Here is a 14,996-nt window from a genome sequence, read left to right as displayed (position 1 = left end):
TTATTTTCAAGACTTTTATTTTTAGCCCCTCATATTGATACTTCATTATGGGAATATTATGCCAAGCATATTACTTATATTCTTTTCTTCTTCCAGATATAGTCCTTGTTTTTATCTAATTTTTTGTTTGCTCACCTCTAGTTTTTTGTTCTTTTCTCATGAGATATCTTGAGATCTTTTCACTAATTTAGTTAACATGTATGCCTTTAAGACACATCTCAAATATCACCAAATCTGTAAATATTTTTTTACTACTGGATCCAGAGTTTATTGATCTCTTTATCATACTTCCATAGAATATTGATTACGATTCTTCCATGGTATATATCACGTTCCATTGCAACTTTTTTTTAGTAGCGTCTTTCTCTGGAGACAGCTCCACAGGCTCAAACACTATGTCTGAAGTTATCTGTGTATTTCCCCTGTAGCAATCTGCAATAGAGGGAACTTTGGATGGTGGTCATTAAGCATGTTTTAAATGCTATTATAAGAATACACCACCTTCAGTTTTAGTCAAGAATATAACTATTTTTTAAGTATAAATTTTATCAATTTAAAGAAAATATTTACTATAGATAGTCCTCAGTGTTATTACCATGCTTTCACAATGAGGAGCCCTGCTGACGCAGTGGTTAAGCATTCGGCTGCTAATGGAAAGGTGAAAAGGTCGGCAGTTCGAATCCACCAGCTGCTCCTTGGAAACCTTATGGGGCAGTTCTACTCTGTCCTATAGGGTCACTATGAGTCGGAATTGACTCGCCGGCAACGGGTTGTATTGTTTTTTTTTTTTTTTTTTTGGTTTTCTCAATGAGATCATCCACATTTAAGTTGCATGTTTTGGAACTAAGTGGTACTGTTCTCCTTCACCCTAGAATTCTTAGTTCTCCACTGGTCGTTTCCAACACCTTTTTCGTTACACACTTTAGCCCGTGTGTCTTTTTTTCATCTTGACTCACCTTAATTGCTCATGCCTCAGTGTGCTTGTCACTTGTATTTTTTAAGCATCTGGCACATGGTAGGCTCTTGGGACACTTTGCGGAAGGTGTCAGGACGTGGAAGGAAGCCCATTTGTGGGAACTTCACGATGCCACAATCTCCATCCAGGAAGCAGAGCTTAATTACTCATGGAACACTGCAGCCTAGTCACCGAGAGATCTTCCTGTCGTCAGACAAGAACGGGAGGGTTAAGTGAGAGGAATTATGAGAGGAACTTGAAGGATGGGCTAAGTGAAATATATACTTATCACTGTCGTCCTGAGGTCTTGCTGTTTGCGATTTTTGTCAGAGGGAAACATCTGGCTGTAGGCTTTCTCATGCGTAGTTCTCTACCATACCTCAAAACCTTTTCACACTTTCCCTATTAAGTGTTAAGATAAAAAATAGGGATCACTTTAAAGTAGCTAATAAAATACAATGCCTCAGAATCACACTTGGATGTTTTCTCCATCAGATATGTGCAAAAATAAATACAAGATTAACTTCCATTTGTACGCACGATTAGCAAAATAAATTACGTAATGTGTCATGAACTTTACAGGGTCTGGGTGAAGTCATTTTATTACTGAATGGACATGTAAAAATATCATTGATTTTTTTTAATAGATATGCATTTTTAATAAAAGAACCATTTATAACTATGAAATATCTCATTTTCATAGAAATAAGCTCCAAAATAAGTGGATCTTACCAAAGGAAAGTATAATTTCTGTATAATATTAAAAAGAGAAACTTATCTTTTTCAATGTGAATAACTCTCCACTGATGGGCCAGCCCATTATAGAAAGCCAAGTAGATATCCCACCGGATTTCAGTAAAATAATTATATTTCAAGCTGAGGGTCTGCTTAATGATGACACATACCTAGGTTAGAGTTACTGACTCAAAGAGCAACATTAACCCCTTAACTTAGAATCAAACTTGTTTTTAGCCCTTTAAGATCATGGCATCATTAAGAAAACACCCTTAAAGAAACGTAGGAATCACCAAAGGAGTCCCTGGGTGGTGCAAACAGTTAAGTGCTCAGCCATTAACCAAAAGGGTGAAGGTTGGAGTCCACTCAGAGATGCCTGGGAAGAAAGGCTTGATGATCTGTTGTCAAAAGGTCATCGCCTTTAACAGACACATGAGGAAATGCTTGAGATCATTGGCTATTAGAGAAATGAAAATCAAAACTACCTTGAGATACCATCTCACCGCCGACTACATTGGCACTAATCCAAAAAATACTAAGTAACAAATGTTGGAGAGGTTATGGAAAGACTGGAACTCTTTATGCACTGCTGGTGGGAATGTAAAATGGTACAACCACTCTGGAAGATGATATGGTGCTTACTTAAAAAGTTAGAAATAGAAATACCATGTGATCCAGCAATCCCACTCCTAGGAATATACCCTAGAGAAATAAGAGCTGTCACACGAATAAACATATGCACACTTATATTCACTGAAGCACTGTTCGCATCGGCAAAAAGATGGTAAAAACATAAATACTCATCAACAGATGAATGGATAAACAAATTATGGTACACACACACAATGGAATACTTTGCAACAATTAAGAACAATGATGAATCTGTGAAACATCTCACAGCATGGATGAACCTGGAGGGCATTATGTTGAGTGAAATAAGTCAATCACAAAAGGACAAATAGTGTATGAAGACCTCTATTATAAGAACTAAAGAAAAGGTTTATACACAGAAAAGAAAGCATTTTGATGGTTACAAAGGTGGGGAGGGAGAAGAAGGGAAAATCACTAAATAGACAGTAGACAGTCGTCAACGTTGGTGAAGGGAAGGACTAGACACAATATAGCGGACGTCAGCACAACTTAACAACTGCAAAAGCATAGAAATTTCCTAGACACATACAAACACCTTGAGGGATCGAGTAGCTGGGGATGCGGTCTTGGAACCATAGTCTTGGGGGACATCTAGGTCAATTGGCATAACAGAGTTTATAAAGAAAATATTGTACATCCCACTTTGGTGTCTGGGGTCTTGAAAGCTTGCAAACTTCCGTCTAAGATACACCTATTGGTCCTATCCCACCTGGAGCAAAGGAGAATGAAGAAAACCAAAGATACAAGGAAATCACTAGTCTAAAGGACTAAGGGGCCACATGAACCAAAGACTCCACCAGCATCAGACAAGAAGAACTAAACGGTGTCTGGCTACCGCCAACGACTGCCCTGACAGGGGTCACAGGAGAGAGTCCCAGACAGAGCAGGAGAAAAATGTAGAACAGAATTCAATTTTACGTAAAAAGACCAAACTTACTGGTCTGACAGAGACTGGAGGAACCCCTGAAACTATGGCCCCCAGACACTCTGCTAACTCATAACTGAAGCCACTTCCAAAGCCTACTTTTTATTCAAAGATTAGACAGGCCTATAAGGCAAAATATAACACATGTGAGGAACATGTTTCTTAATTGAGTCAAATATATGAGACCAAATGGGCAGCTCCTGCCCAAAAGCAGGATGAGAAGGCAGGAAGGGACAGGAACTGGACGAATGGTCTCAGGAAATTCTAGGCTTTGTCTATACACTTCTTGATAAAAATTTGCTTCAACAAGTATAAAGAAAATCTTGGAAGAGGATTCATAATTCTTAGATGTAAACAGTTCTGACCCTGATCATTTATGATTTAAAGCATCAGAGGAAATGTGTCCCTGAATGCTCCCTGGGTTGGCAGCCTGATCCCTGTCTCAGCTAAACTGGCTCTTCTAATCCTTGCTTTATGGGAAATAGAAAACCTTTTTTTAAAGCTTATAAACTGCATATTCAATATCAATGAAACCAGTGGGATTTTTTTTGCTAGAGTGGGAAAATCAGATCAATAAGTTATAAAATTAGTTTGTATGCTTTTATTACTCTAAATGGAATGTTTGTAACTTAGTGAAGCAAAATTTTATAAATATTTAGTATTTGAATTTGGACATTCTGAGAGTTTCTCTTCATATAAACAAATTATTATTCATTTATTTTTAAACATCAATTTTTCCTTTTTCTTTACTAAGACCAAATTATTAATTTTTAAATATCTTTAAAATTAATTTTTTGGGGAGTAACTGTCTAAGAAAAGGAAAAAAAAAAATCTGTGATGACTAGGTAGTTAGTCCAGGGCGCTATTTTATCCAAAGTCCTTATGTCCTTTCCGAGTGCTAAATAAAACCAAATTGGAGAAAATATGTTTTATTTTACTAAATTACGTTCATGTATTGCTATTAGATAATACAGAATAGTAAGCGTCATAGAAATAATTTGCGTTTTGCCCTGGGATAATTTTGTTATCCTGAAGCATTTTTAAGTAGCTATGTTTTGATGTTCTCTATACATTGCCTTATTGTAGAATGTGGAATGACCACCAGGTTGTGCTAAAACATTTGCAATGGTTTTATTCTGCTGGGGGGGCCATACTCAATGCGACGACTTGTATGTGTATTATTTCAATAACTATATTGTGTATTTATATCCGCTTAAATTACAGGTTTTCATGTACATGTTACATCTCTGAGATCACTCACAGTTCCTTAAGAACGGCGCTACTAAGGTAAATCAGATGTGTTCTTTCTGTGGAGAGTGATTTTTTGTCTAGACTGTACTTCACCCAAGCTTCCCAAAGTGTCCCAGGCCAATAATGCATTTTCTCATTATAGACGCCACGCCTCTCTCCCAGCTCCAACAGTGGCAATTTTGGGAAGTGAGCACTCCTTAGGCTCAGAGCTTCATATTATAGATCTCTTACCTCTAATTTCATAGGCATATCCCTCTACCCATCTCATACAACATTACTTCCTTTCAGGCAAAAACAAGGCGAGTGGTCCTGACTTAAACAATGGGGTTTTGTTCCATTGTCTGCACTGTTGTAAATCTCCTTCATAAGCTGAATGCTTATCTTTTTTTTTAGTTTTCATTATTATTGCCTTTTATTATCAGTATCTTTATAATTCCAATCTTTATTTGTCTTTGGGGGTTGGAAACATTACATTCGAGAATGATAACATCAGCAAATTACCCGCTGTAATATTGTATGTAGTACTTATTACTAGGGATAAGATGTACTTAAAAAAGCATAGTCATAAGTGTGATTCATTGTAACTCGAGTTTTTGTAAGTCAGTGACTACCCGTATCAGATTTTCTCTGCTCCAAATCAGAACAATGTTTACAAGAAAGTTATATATCTAGCTGATATAGAAATACATTGATTGAAGTCCGTTTGTGTAGAGGATTCCATTAACGGTGGTCTCTGCCAGAGTAAATAGAGGTTTATCAGCTGGTAGATTGAGTTCTAAGAAGAAAAGCTGGGAGATCCACTTCCAAAAAATCAGCCAATGAAAACCCTATGGGGCACAGCGGTCCAATCCGCAACCGATCATGGGAATGTGACAGACCCTAGCAGCTTTTCGTTCTGTTGTGCATGCATGGGGTTGACATGAGTCAGGGGCCAACTCAGCTAAAAAATGATAATAAATTGAGGTCCTGTAAGTGTAGGTACTTCAACTTCAGTGTCCTTTTTGAGTACTCTTTGAAACAAGAGAATAGTTACAGAAAACACAATAACAAAATATGTGGGTAAACTATACATTTAATAAATATAATATATGTACATTTAGGAAATGTATAGGTTTTAGAAATAGATGTATACAGAAATCTATTTTTGTATTTTTGTAATTATAAATCTTTGAAACTGTAAAATAGCTGTTAATCACAGTACTTCCTTACTAGAAATTAGTTCTCTCTTTATGCTAACTGTGGGCTTCATTTTGTGTATTCCTATCCTTGGGTCCAAAGCTTATCTGTGATGGGCTGATTACCTGTAGAGGTTATGCCTCTAAAAAAGTTCTGGCTTCAAGCTCTTCCCAGAATCATTCACAAGCTGGTGGTTGGAAATGCAGATATCTTTTAGAAGTTATCAAAAAAAAAAAAAAAAGAAAAGAAAACAAAGGAAGAAGAGGATTGATGAAATATTAAGCGCATAAAAAATGCATACCCTACCTGAAAACATTCCATTTCAATTCTTTTAAAGATATGTTTCTGGCCTGATAAAACACACCAGCTGCTTGAAACTTTGGCATCTCTGCAGTACATTTTATCAGTCCTGTTTCTGCTGGTGAAAGTACTGTTCTGGTCTGCTAGGTCGCGCTTCTTTTCATCTACTGTTTCTTGACATTTGTGCACTCTAAGTTCCATGTACTTTGGAGGACGGTGGGGGAACACTTTTACCTTTCCAGTCTGGAAAGTAATGATTTCTTTCGACTCATTGTACTTTGTGCTTGATACATCACTTTAATCTGTATTAGGCTCAGTTTCTCTACTGGACAGCTTCCTGGACTTTCTATTTAACTTTGATGTTTGAGTTTATATGTTTCCCTTACTGATCGGCTACCTGCTTCTAAGGGCAAATTTCTCAGGAGATCTCAGGCATCCTCATTCCCTAAGGCAAAGTTTGCCAACCAGGTGAGTTGGATGCCTTGCCGTACCATGACCCCATAGTCCTCACAGGGCTCTGAAGCCACAGGGACCTTGAGGTTGGTCACTTCCGAGGGTAAGCAGCCTCATGCAAGAACCACATTTGCTCCAGTTTACTCCAATGTGCCTTGTAACTACTTTCTTTTGCTCTGTGCTTGTGGGGTGAACAAGTTTGGGAAGCACTACCTTAAGAGAGAAAGTGGCTCCTTAGTCACATGGTCAGTTATAACTTGGGTCAAGTGTTTGTGGTCAGCAGAACATCTTAACAGCATTGATCCACGTGTTCTTACAACCTGCATTGACTTCAGGCTCACTATTGCATATCTGTGGCTTCTTTAATTTATAGATTATCGAATATGCAGATTCTGCCATCTGGAATCTTCTGGCCTTTCCTCTCTGTGTGCCAAGAAGAACTCTTTACAAGGCCTCAGGCTGGGGTGAGAAGGAGAGTGGCACCAGGAGGAACGTGCCCCTGGAGAAGCCAGCTATTTTCTCTGAGGTCTTTTTTACTTCTTTCACAAGAATTTGCCGTTCTCCCACAGCTTCATGGCGAGAGGCAAAATGGCCTTGCTTTTTATACAAGAGTTTTTTCTCTTATTCGAACTGCTGCTGTCCCAGGAGAGAGACTTCTTTTTATCAATTGTAGTCAATTTAACCTTTTCTTGATGCCCTATTTGTGAACCTAGAACTTTGAACCAACTGATTTCACAGCTTGGGTTTTGGACCTTTCACTGATATTGCGTTCGTAACTTTTCTGCCCCTTAATTTAGGATTTATTTGTTTGCCTTTCTGACCCTTTGCTTGTTCTCCTTACTCAGCTAATTCTCTGCTCTTTTCCGCTGGGCTACATAAGAACACTCATGTCTTACTGTTTAGATATCCAGCTTTCTACTTCTTTTTTGCTTGATCCTTGCTCTAATTTTTAACCACTGCCTTGTCTTCTTGGATCGCCTAGATTTGGCTTATTCTGACCCTTCCCTACTGAAAGATCTCTCCCAGTCTTAGCATCTGCCTTGAACTCTACCCAGCCTCCTCCAAAAAATATGCCTGGGTCATTTAAGTGAGTATAGGGGAGACTTGATCACTCTCCCATGTGTGTTTTCTTCTGAGAAGATGAATTTGCTTAAAGGTAAAAGGTCAAATCCTGTTCTGTTCTACTTCCTGGTCAACCTTCTTCCATTTTAAGTGTTAGAATCGGAAATTGCCTGATTCCTGTTCACCATCTTCTTTCTAATGGGGACTCTGGAAGGTAGACAAGCTTCTGCTTCCAGCCTTTGTTGCTTGGTGAGAGTAATTGACGTTACTGCACCATGTGATGGGAACATCAGCCAGGTGACATGAAACTCCTTAAGTAAAGTAAAACACGAGGGGATTGTATCTTATTATACTTATTTTTTTAAAGGGAGGAGGTAACTAGGAGCTGACTCAATGACAACTAACAGCAACAATTGCCTTCAGAAAGCCTTGTATAGAAATAATAGACTTTTAAAAAATACGAAGGGAAAGCATTTTAAGTGTTTAGTTATATAGTTGCTAAGGTGTATTGATTTTTTTCCCTCACATATGTTCGTCTTCTTTTCTATTTGTGTCACTGCTGTGTACAACCATTGATTCTTAGAGAAATTGCTTGACTTTACCTCTCACTTTTGGATAAAAGTGTAAGTAAAATAGTTACTTAACTCTTTACAAAGATTTTCCATTTATCTCAAGTAGTGTACTGACTAGCTTTTGTCCAAAAGAAACAGAAGCAAAGGGCATCAGAAGGAAAATAAAAAAGAGTCTCTTGGTTTTGTCTGCTGTTAGAACCTAAACTGATTAATTAGATGAAATCAAGCTCTAGGTATTAATCTCACAAACTAAATACACTGCATACGAATACTTGCAGAGATCTTCCCTCCACCAAGTTTATTTAAGGTTCCTTGGCAGGAACTTGTGTTGGAATAGGCAGCTGCTTGGAAACTTTCTGCTTGCAATTTGACTCCTAATGGTTTTCCTCTTGGCTGAGAAACTTCACAAACAGAAGTGAGAGATCATGTGATCGGAGCACTTCAGGCAGCTTACTCCCTTTTCCTCAGTTCCCACTCATTCAGCCTTAGTTGGGCCCACTGGTCCCTGTGGATCATACTAATACTAAGCTCAACTAGTCTAGTTCCCAGACCCATCCTGACTTCAGGCAGGAAGTTACAAACCAGACTCATCTTCTCCAACCTTTGAGGTTGCCTACTACTGAGTCACTTTTCCTGTTACTGTTAACTCAGGACAAAGAGTTCCAGCTCTGACCACAGAGTTCTAGTCTTGTTCACTAGCTTCACAAAGAGGAAGGCCTCCCACGCTGACCATTGCTTCTTAGCCCCACCCCTCAGTATCCTCCCTGCCTTAGTCCTTCCCACTCTGCAGTGACAAAACCAGGCTCTGCATGCTGTGGACAAAAGTGACACCATTGTGATCAACACTTTGCATATATTCTCTGTAATATTTATTGTATCCCTCAAGGCAACTAGAAGCTCTCATCTTAAATTGAGGACACTGAAATAATGTGTCCAAGGTCCACAACCTCTAATATGTATACTTTTAATAAATATTTTGTATTGATTATTCACTGATGTGGATAATAAACTTAGAACAAGGTTGCTGAACCTCAGCACTACACCAGCCAATGGGGAGCAGAAAGAATAGGAGAGAAGGGTGTGCAGCTTCCTTTTAATGGCGTGACGTAGGAGGTGTACATGCTAACACTACCCGTGTCTCATTGCCTCCATGCTCATCCCCTTTGCCAGAAGTTAGCTGTTTGTCCATAACTATATGCAAGGAAGGCTAAGATATGCGGCCTTTAGTCTATGCCCGCAGAATCCAAAATCAGCGATTCTATTACTAGACCAAACTAAAACCAAACCCATTGCCGCTGTGTCGATTCCAACCCATAACGACCCTAGACAAGAAGAACAAAATAGAAATTGGAGACAACTAGCAATCTCTGCCCCAGCACTTCAGAGTGTTGTCATGAGTATCACACCTGGTGTATTCATACATCTGAGAGAGCTTTGTGAACCCTAAGTAAATGGATTAAACTATTACTAGTTGCAAACTTCTTCTGAAGAGACTCTTGCACCCCACATCTTGAATTTTGCTAATTCCTGAAAACTAATTAAGAAGTAGCAACAATTACATTAAGTTTCCCCCTGTGCACACAGCTTCATTTCAGCGGGGAATTGCCTCTGAGACCTGGCTTGAAGTTGTTGGGTGAAGGGCAAAATGATCACCAGAACTCTGAATTTAGATTTTACCCGTTAGCTGTGCTGCAAGTCATTTGATTTTCATGTATGTCATGAAAATCATTTCTAGATTAGGGCTAAAAAACCCTCTCATTTCCTGTCGTTCTCCTCACATCGCTGGCAAAACAAAGGAGGCTGCTGACTGTGCAGTTTATAACAAAGAGCCTCCGACTTGGGAATTGAGTTTGTCAGGTATTGTACTAATCTGCTTTGACTGAGCCAAATGGTGCGTCTGATCTTCACTTTTCTTATCTGCAAAAATGAAGAGAAAGGACTGGATGGTTTCTAAATTCCGTTGAATCAATAGGATTCTATAAATCTTGGTTTCCATAGCCATTACATAAAAGTCAGCAGTAAGGGTGATGGGGGAAGAGCGGCAGGCTCCCTTTTGGTGGTCTGAATAATCTAGTGTGGATCACACACCAATCATCGCCTGGCTGGCACTCTTGGTTCAGCTGAGGTCCAGGCATAACAGGCGCGCCCTCCTGCCTCTGACCGAGGTGTATTGAAGAAGACGTGTGTGGGTGTTTACACAGGGCCTGTGAGCTGGGGCCTGGCTCATGCTGGGCCGAGCCTCTCACTTCTCTGAGAACTGGAATTCCCCATATTTTCCCCCAAATTAAAAGAACCAACAAACTGTATTACAAAAACAAACAGAACTTGTTTTTCTTTTAACAAATAAAAAACTAATTTATGCTAAGGCTTTGTTGCCTTGAAGCAACCCAGCCTCCTGGTTCTCTGCCAGCACTTTCTGTATTAACTTCTCAAGTTTGTCAAGCTTAGCCCTTGCTGGAAAAAGTATAGGGTTTGTAAGCCACTAATTGGCCTAAAAAGCTCCTCTATTTTAAATAAACACACAGCATAGTATCAAAAATAGAGTTGCATTCATTAGCCTAAACGTCCAGCTTCCCATGTGAAACCTTTTTTTATAGCCCTCAAGATTTAGATCTGCCTCTGCAGTTCAAGGAAAACTTGTTTTTTAAACTAGTGCTCTGTAATTTCACACACAAAAAAGATGGCTTTGGTTTCTATTTTGGCCTATTAACATATTTTATAAGCAGTGAGGCTTAGCAAACGAAATTCTTTCCCTCAGCTATTCAGTGCTAATATTAGGAAAGCAAATCTGAAATGAAGCAAAAACATAATAATAATAACAACAATAATAAAAGAGAAATAGATATTATTCTGGACTAAATTGTATCCCCTAAAATATAAATTGGAATCCTAACCCTTATACCTGTGGATCTAATCCCATCAGGAATAGGGTTTTCTTTGTTATGTTCATGAGGCCGTATCTATGTGGGGTGTACCTTAAGTATAACCATTTTTGAGATATAAAAAGAGCAGATTAGGCACAGAAGCAAGCAAGCAAAACACAAATAAAGGAAAGATAGATGCCACGTGGAGAGCTCCAAGGAACACCTAGAAAAACTTTAGAGAAGCTGAGACAAGGATTTTCCCTCAGAGTGGACGAGAGAGCCTTCCCCTAAAGACTGAATTGAGACTTATAGCCTCCTGAACTGTGAGGAAATAAATTTCTGTTTGTTAAAGCCACCTACCTGTTGTATTTTTGTTAAAGCAGCACTAAACACTAAGACAGATGTGTTTCTGTGGATTCTGCTTTAGACCACTGGTTAAATCTCTATCACATTTTCAAAACTATTGTTTGCAATCCTTTGTGATTCTCATGCCTCAAGTCCACTCCACCCACCATCGCTCTAAGCTGATGACTTCTCCTTCTGCTTCACTGAGAGCAAGGTGGTTCAGTGTCCTTCCTCAGCCGGCCTTTCCTAACTCAGAATTGCTCTGTATCTTTGCTTTCAGGCCTTCTTCTGCCTCAGAGTATGAGATGTTACTCCCCCATCCTTTTCCACACAAGGCCTCTCTGCCTACATTCTTTTTTTTAATTGAACTTTAGATGAAGGTTTACAGAACAAACTAGCTTCTCATTAAATAGTTAGTACATATATTGTTTTATGGCATTGGTTAACAACCTCTTGACACATCGACCTTCTCGACCTTGGGTTCCATATTACCAGCTTTCCTGTCCCCTCCTGCCTTCTAGTCCTTGCCCTTGGGCTGGTGTGCCCCTTTAGTCTTGTTTTGTCCTATGGGTCTATCTAATCTTTGGCTAAAAGGTGAACTTCTGGAGTGACTTCATCACTGAGCTAAAGGGGTCTCCAGGGGCCATACTCTCAGGGTTTCTCCAGTATCCATCAGGCCAGTAAGTCTGGTTTTTTTTTTTTTTTTGAGTTAGAGTTTTGTTCTACATTTTTCTCCTGCTCTGTCTGTGACCCTCTATTGTGATCCCTGTCAGAGCATCTACCTACATTCTTGATCCTACATCCTTACTCCCATTCCACAACTTTACAATTATTGCCCCCAGATCCTACTTCTTCAACTTTTGTTTCTTTTGTCTTTTTGAAGTACAAACAAGTTCTCTCCCATTCTAAAAACAACGCCATTCTCCCAGATCCTCATGTTGTCATATCTCCCTCCTAATTAACTCCAAGTTCTCAAAATATTAGTGTAAATCAGCTGCATACATTTCCTCATCTTCCTAACTTTTAAAGCCTTTAAAATCTAACATCAACCCCCGCCCTTATTTTGAAACTAGTCTTTCTAACTTTAACAATAATCACTAGATCACCAACTTTAGTGATTCTTTTAGTTCTTAGGCTACTTGAATTCTGTAGATTATGACACCGTCATCACCAATTGTACCCCTCCCAGACACCCACTAACCAGTCCTAGAAGCATCAGTAGCCCACTTCCCCTTCCTCAATGCTGTGGTCTAGCGTGGTAAGGAGTATTGACAAGTTCTTGGAGACATGAGAACAGCGGATCTAGTCTATTCATTGCATGCAAAATATCATCTACCATTTTATGTTCCTAGAAATTATTTCAGTGTATTTACCCAACTTGGAATACCTTGATCCTGGAAAGTGTTCATTTGGAACATTAATTCAAATGCTATCTGCTCCAAGAACCGTTTCTGGATCCCTGCTCACCACCTCCCTCTGTTTTATCCCTCTTGGAAGTAATTTCTGTCTCCATTCAAATCAACTCACTTTTTTTTTTTTTTAAATCTCCCATACTCAGCTACAGCTTATTTGAGATCCAAGTCATTTCTTATTCATTTCAAGAATAAATGAATGGCATAGGTGATGGGAATAAAGAGAGCAGGAAGAGAAAGAAGGAGAGGGAGAGAAGCAAGAGGAAGAAGGGTAGGGAAAGAAGTAGAAAGGAAAGAAGGAGATAGAAGAAGAAGAGGAGGGAAGAGGAGAGAGAGATAGATGAGAGAGGAGCAAGGTGGACAGGAAGGGGAGAAGGAGGAAGATGACAGTGATAGAGAAAGAAGATGAACAGCAGAAAGATCAAGACACAGTACTGGTATCACCGGATATCAAGATAATATTTCAAAGCTATTAAAATTGAAACAGCATAGTATTGAACAAGAAGTAGACTGATGGAACAGACCTGCACATACGTAAGGAGCGTAATTCGTGATAGATCTGGCGATGCAGATCAATGGGGAAAGCCACTGAAGAAACCAACTGCCCACATGGAAAAGAGTGAAATTTTATCCCTAACTTATATCATACACAAACTTTAACTCTACTTAGTTTAAGGATTTAAATGTAAAAGAATAAAAATTAAAACTTTCAGATAAACAAGTAAGAAAACAACTTTCCTGTCATAGGATAGGAGAGGATTTTATAAACAAGCTACAAATAGGACTAACCATAAAGGAAAAAAAATCATACATGTTATTAAATTAAAAGTAAGAACTGTTTATTGGAAGATACCATCCTAAGAATGAAAACACAAGCCAAAACTTGAAGTGCGTACTTATAACACATATGACCAATGTAGAATTAATATCCAAATGAACACAAACATACACGCACACACATATAATTTCTATGAAACATGAAAACAAAATAATAAAAGACTTGGCCCAGATTGTATACAGCAGTGAGTGGGAAAATAAATGGCCACTAAATATGTGAAAGAGTCATTGCTCTTACTACTAATAAAAAAACTGAGAATTAAAGGTATGACCAGAAGGGCTGGTAAAGAACAAGAACTCTAATCCATGGTTGGGGTATACTTTGCTACAACCACTTTGATGAACACTTTGTTTTAAATGCGTAAATTTGAAGATGTGCATACTCTTCAACACACTGATTTCATATATATTAGAGAAGCTCTTGCGTAAGTATAAAATAAGTGAAAATAAATGAACTACAGCTACAGGTATGAAAAAAAGTAAAGAAAAGCAACTGTAAAAGAATGCTTAGAGAATCATTTCATTTTTCTAAAGGCTAAAAGCCATTAAAAGTAAACATACAATTTATAGATTACATACATATGCATATATATATATATTCTATAAATAGGAGCAGATAAAGTAATGGAAAAACCTTCAGGGCATGCTTATATGTGGATGAGGAGGAGGGTGCATTTGATGTAAGGCACATGGGGACATCAAAGATACTGCTAATATTCTATTTCTTAAGCTGGATATTGGGTACTGGGTGTTCATTTTGTTATTCTTCGAATTGTACATATGCATTTTGTGCCCTTCTTTGGTGACATAATATATTTAGTTTATACATACAGAAAAAGATAGGAGAAAGTAGAGGAATTATTTTGATGCTATCATCTATAAAACTTAAAGAGGAAATTGGGATCTTTTGAAAAGCATTACGGCACAGATAACAAAAGAAATCTGAAACTCAGCATGTATGAAGACGACCACGGTGAGTGAGAACATTGGGAGAGGCCATTCAGGAAAAAATGGGAAAGCATAGGTTTGTCCAAGTGCATTGTATCCCCCAAGGGGTAAAACCAATAACTTATTGCTTGGAACAATGATGTTGAAGCACGTTGCTGCCTGTGGACACCTCTGTGAACCCTAAATTATAACACAAAAAGCATATATCAATGAGAGAGAAGAAGAACGTAGATGCATCATCTGCACAAGTGAGGTGCAGAGTGGAGAGTATGAAATTTATAAGCTAGATATCTCTGCTAATATTTATCAGCTGAAGAAAGCTTAAATAAAATTTTAAACCTACATGGACATACAAGCCTATGTTAGAGAAAGTTCTACTAAAAGCAAAGTAAATTTCTTGATGCCTTGAACTTTCCCTAATATTTTTTCAAAAATTCATGGTCCATTCAAATATTAAAAAAAAAAAACTAACAAAACATAGGACCAACATATTAATATAACTAATAACAA

The sequence above is a fragment of the Trichechus manatus genome, unplaced genomic scaffold, assembly GCF_000243295.1.
Source record: "Trichechus manatus latirostris isolate Lorelei unplaced genomic scaffold, TriManLat1.0 scaffold00035, whole genome shotgun sequence".
Lineage (NCBI taxonomy): Eukaryota > Metazoa > Chordata > Mammalia > Sirenia > Trichechidae > Trichechus > Trichechus manatus.
Note: the sequence above shows the minus strand (reverse complement) of the source record.